The sequence below is a fragment of the Oryza brachyantha genome, chromosome 3 (genome assembly GCF_000231095.2).
Source record: "Oryza brachyantha chromosome 3, ObraRS2, whole genome shotgun sequence".
NCBI classification, from domain to species: domain Eukaryota; kingdom Viridiplantae; phylum Streptophyta; class Magnoliopsida; order Poales; family Poaceae; genus Oryza; species Oryza brachyantha.
The window spans coordinates 10,916,494-10,922,493 of NC_023165.2; the positions used below are offsets into that span (position 1 = coordinate 10,916,494).

A 6,000-nucleotide genomic window follows, 5' to 3' on the forward strand; every position below is an offset into this window, starting at 1 on the left:
CCCTCGATAGCGAGGCGGCTATGCATTCATAAGGATGAGTGTTTGCGTATTATAAGTGTTTGCGTTTGTAATATGTTAAAAAAAGAAATCTCAAATTGATAAATATAGACTGTACCTATGCTGGACTATCAATTTAGCACTTTATTGATTTCATTAATTTCAAAGAAAATTCCAAGTAACAATTAGAAAATTGTAGCTAACATGGACTCTTTCACTCTACTCTATAATATGATACAATTTAGAAATAAATTCAAAATTAACAAACATTGAATCCGATCTACCTATCTCTTGGAATATCAATTTAGCATTTTAACTTAATTATGTAATTCAAAATTACAATTAGTAAGATGTAACCCGAGTACACCATTCTTCAATCTAATTAAACCACTGTAGTTTCATAAATACGGAGCATATTTAGCTTAATTTTTTATTTATTATAAGTTGTTTATAATAATAATAATAATGACCCATATAATTAAGTCATCGGTTGATGTTATAATGGGTCAACCCAATGTCCTAATTATATAGAAAATTACTAACTCCGTCCAAAAATATTAGTCCATTTAGAATTGAGATTTTGTCTCAACATATATGGGGTAAATCCCCTATATACTCCTGAAAACTCACTCAATCCCTTCCATGCCCCCGAAACTTACATGATCCTTTTAATAACCTTAAAATTTTAACTTGATCCCTTCCATGCCCCTGCCGTTACATTGTCCTTCATTTCAGTGTTAAGTTCATGACAAATTTCTTTAATGCCCTTGATAATTTAAGTTTGAATATCAGCTTGAAAAACAATTGAAAATTTTGTTTGAGTGCTCATTTTATGTAACTAATGAGACTAAATAATTAGTACAGAAAATTTAAAAACAAAACGATATAATAAATTATTTTTTATTTGAAAATTAATAGGACAATAGATTTTTTTTATCGGGAGCACTCTTTAAAAAAATAATTGTGAGCATTGATAGTCCTATCTTCATATGAACGCTCCTTATTTTTATGATTTTTTAAAATAAAATATATACATATTTTTTATTTTATTATCTAAATGTCATAAATATGAATCGCGCAACAAACTCATAACTATTAATAGTCTCATGCGATAAACTTTTACGTTTTCAATAATGTAATTCATAAATTTTTATGCTCATCCAAAGGGTAAAATGGTCAATTTTATAGAAATTAGACGGACTACTAACGGTCAACTGATGAGAGGAACATGGAAGGGATCAAAATTAAAATATAGGGGCATACAAGGAAGCAAGCAAAATTGAAAAGATTAACTAAAATTTCAGGGATATGCAACGGACAAATATATGTCACTCTAGAGTACTACGTATCCCATCATGTACCTCGTTACCTCATGTTCATTTTTTTTTTTGCACATTCTACCCTTCACCATCGTCGCACGCTCAATCATACTTTATTTAATAAAGGGTAATGCATTCATTTCTTCTTAAATCTTAATATATGCTAAATAGTAACTAATAACAATAACTATTTAGGGGCAGAGGATGTAACTCCATAAGTGTAGGGTACTCGCTAACGGTGGGTTTTAATAACCTTATACTCCATTCATAGTTTAATTATTTGTTTAATTCAAAAGATTTTTGAAAGCATCGTTTACGTGGGTGTGACTTGTTTTATATATAAATATTTTAAGCATAATATATATTTATTATAATTTATTGAATAAGATGAATAGTCAGACTGTGATCTAATAGTAAAAACATTATATATTAAAACATGGATGTGGTATATTTATTTTTTTATTGTACTCATGATGCCTATGCATCTCATATACGTACGCACACTAGCATACTTATTACCGTGTGTTTTTTTATCATTTTTAAAAATTTCTTAAGATACCATATTTTTTATATAAAAGTTTAATACGTTAAGGTATAATGTACCTTAGCACCAATAATTTGTATTAACTTTTTTGTTATATTGAGATATTTTTAAAAGAAGATAAAAAAGTCCAATTACTCTATATACCTTTGATGTGGTGCAACAGAGACAGACCATGGATATGATGCAGCTAAGGTACTGTATCACACAAGTCGAGCAAGCACGCATGCATGGCAATACATACATGGATCGAGACGCCGATCACGTGGGTCACTATGCGTGGGGCATGATCGATCAGTAGGTGACGAAGACAACAGTGGTTATCAGATACAAACGACAAAGCATAAAAACTAATTAAGTTTCAAAATATAAGCAGTGTTTAGACTATTTAGTGAATATTAAGTTTGAAAAAAAAAACTATGATAAAATGGAAGAAAGTGGAAGGATATGCACGGATAAAATGAGAAAAATTGGAATGAAAAGTGATTGATTGAATAAGAATTATTCACGAATAGTGTGTTAGAAATGCTTATATATATTTTGGTACAAGATTTAAAATCTAGAAATATTTATATTTTATAATGAAGCAAAAGTAATTTGTTTGTGACAATAGCTAGCTGATTTCGAGCTTAATTTACTAACTACTCACTCCATTGCAAAATATATGCAACAAAATATAAGCATTTTTATCACTATACACAATACTACTTTTTACGTCAATCACTTCTTATAAAAATATCTTCAAATTTTATCTTTGATCATGTACCTTCTCACCACCATTCATTTTAATTTATTAAGGAGTATTCTAGTTTTTTGTTGTTAATCTAAATGTGTACTAAACAATCTAGAAATACTTATATATTTTAAGCACAGAGACAGTAGTCATGTTATTAACACGATATTTAGTCGTTATATAGGGGCATTAATTTACAACTGGAAGATATATATACGTAACACCCGTACATATGGCTTTATATTTGTGTGCGCAATGTTTTCGACGAAATGCATTCCGTTGGAGAATACTATGACGTCGGTGGACGTATACCAATCACATATATGCGTGCGTTGGTAGTGCGTCGCACATGCGTACATACGTATATCCGACGACTCAGAGCAGGGCGGGCGGTCACATGCGTACACATGTGGAGTACGTATCTAGGCTTTGTATGTACAGAATAACAGAACGGCGCCGTGGTTCTAGGATTCTCGGGGGCGGGCGGTAAACTAGCTCCCAAGGCTCACGTGACGGCGCGCGCCCGGGAGATATGATCGGGCCCCGGTCGAGCCGGGCCGATCGATCGAGCTCGCGCGCTTAGGAAAGTACACTCACATGCCATTGGCAGAATGTACCCCGGCCCCCGCGCGCAGCCTGCCCCTGCCCTCAGAACCTGACCATATCAATCAAACCGCAGCGAGCGTACGTACGTTTCGCTCGCCCCCATCGGCCGATCGATAGCGCGGGCCGCGGGGAGGCCTTCGTGCAACATATACGTCGATCGATCGCGATCATCACACGCCCGCCCGCGCGCGTCCGGCTGTCCTCTTCGCGATCGATCCGCCGATCGCTCGGTGGGTGGCTGGGCGGGGCGGGGCGGCGCGGATGGATGGGTGGATGGCATCAGCGGACAGGGACAAAGCGGAGGAGGCGGGGAGGGGAGGGAGTGGGTTTTTTGGGTCTGGTGGCAGCGAGCCTGCCGTGCGCGAGCGAGCTGCATGCGACCATGCATGCGTGTTGTTTTTTCTCTCTTTTGCTCTCTGGACGGGTTTGCCTCCTGCTGCTGCTGCTGCTGCTGGTGCTGGTGGTGATGATGCATACGCCTGCTGCCGTAGCGGCGATTTGGCGTCTTCGTCGTAGGGATGATGATGGTGTGTGGACTAATTGCTACAGTGCACTATCTGCGTGCTAGCTAGCCTAACCTAGCCGCCTACCTAGGTTGGTATATAGTAGGTGTATATACGTACGCCTGTAGCTAATTATTCCGCCCATATTTTTTTTAAATATAGAGTACCACTGTGCGTATTTTTCACACTTATCTTTAGGCTAAATTAATATTTAGTCCTATGGATTAACCTATTGAAGCCAATATTTTAGTGCATGGTCGCAGTTCAAGATATGATAGAGGGTTTAGCTATCGATTATAATTTGTCACCATGTACTAACAAAAATTATCGCACTCATATAATTTAAGGTTATTAACTGTTTAGTCGCGGAAGAGAATCTTACTATACTTGTGAGTAACTGAAACATGGAATCCATGACATGTTTGGTTAGGTGTCTCGTGTTGTCTAGGATTGTTAAATTTTTTTTAGATAGCTTACATAAGATGGCCAATAAATAAGAGAACACTTTAGTAACTACGACTCTATGAGATAAACTTGTCATACTTTTTGTGCTATTGACATATATGTGAGATCAATGAGGTCGGAATGAAAAAACGTCATAAGTAAACATGTGGCTAACTTAATCAACTTGGCTAACACAAGGTGTGTCAAGGTGGGGAAATTGTAGCCATAATCCAAACATCCCCTAGCTAGTTTGCTAAAGGGAATCTTGTCACAACTGTACTTGCAACCAAACAATTGCTAAAGTTGCCAACCCTTAAGCATGGTAAAGTGTGGCCGATAACCAAACACCATACGCTTAGTAGTTTAAGAAACGTGCACATGAAAAAAAAGAGAATTTTAGTCGGAAAGGTGGGTGTCAAACACATTTATAGGTTATCCGTTCCAAAATTGATTTTCTAATACTTGGGCATTTAATTATTTATCAATGCTACAGTGATATGTTTACATATTTAACAGTTCATATGTCTTGTGTGGGAATAAGACTTACTTGTCATAGATACACTGGTTAATTAATTATCATATCTAAAAGTGTTAAATCCTTAAATATCATTCTTACTACCGATGAAATTCAATAAATGTAACACAACAAAACCGGTGACTTATTTTGTACTATCCTACTTTTTTTTAGATTTAGTTACTTTGCTACTTAGGTTGAACGCTACAGACCGAAATACAGATAGCAGGGTCGTTAATATCGTTATAGTTTCGAAACACTAATAAGAAATTGAGAATAAAGGAAAAATGGCAATAAGGAGAAAGAAATATAGTAGTGCTCACAGAGTGTGGTTTTCTCTTGATAAATATATTTATATTTATATTATTATATGTTAAATATTCTCATTGCTCTACTTATATCGGTTTTATAAAATCAATAGAAATACTAATTAAACTAAACTTAAAAGCAGGGAAATCATAGGATCCGGATACTACGATCTGGTACCAAGTGCATTATTTTTTTTTTGAATTTTCAACCTTAAATTTAGAGTTGATTTTGAGTTTTTATAAAATTATATTTTCTAATTTTTACTTTTAGATCACTAACAACACATTAAAACTGTTATTCACTAATTATTTCTTTGCTTATAAGCATGACGTTTGATTTTTTTAACGCAGCAAAAGTTAGGATCTCGATCCATTAAAATGAATTTAATATACCATTAAGATATGCTGGGCTGCATTACGAAGCGTTTTCTCCTTTTTTTCGCCAAAAATCTGGTTACACTGACCATTAGAAATTTAGGCCCATTGATGTTTTGGGTGGATCAGCGGCTCGTTCGCTGTACGTATGGGCTGGGGTCGGGGTGCCGCGGCTCGCAGGTTTCCTTCTCTAATGTTTTCCGGCCTGCAGGCTGCGAACGTACCGGTTGCAATTGGTTAATTCCTTTCGTTTTTTGTTTAAGAACAAGCTGATTCCAAATTTATAACTGGGCTTTGAAGTTTCTTTTCAAAAATAATATATGGACGAATGAGACAGGGCTTTCAAGTTTCATTCCAAACAAAAAAAAAATCGAACATTGCGCATCCGGGGAATCGAACCCCGGTCAGTATCGTGGGAGGGTACTATGATACCACTACACCAGATGCGCTTGTGTTTGACATTTATTTGTCCTTTTTTTTGTCTTTTAAGGAAACTTCAGGTTGCATAGTACCGAGAACATTACACGTCCAGTTGGACGCGTTTCCAATTTACAAGCAACATGCAAAATCAACATTAGCGGGCCAGCTTGTGGATATATATCCCCGTCAGTGGCCATCCTCCTATGAATTGCTCCAAACAATTTGCATGAGCATCCTGAC

At 36.1% G+C, this 6,000-nt stretch overlaps 1 non-coding gene across 1 annotated transcript; it reads right to left on the minus strand.

Annotated features, from left to right (window-relative positions):
• Positions 1-5,718: 5,718 nt before the first annotated feature.
• On the minus strand, positions 5,719-5,789 carry TRNAG-CCC. The gene has a single exon. It is a non-coding gene; the product is annotated as a tRNA-Gly (tRNA).
• Positions 5,790-6,000: the final 211 nt, after the last annotated feature.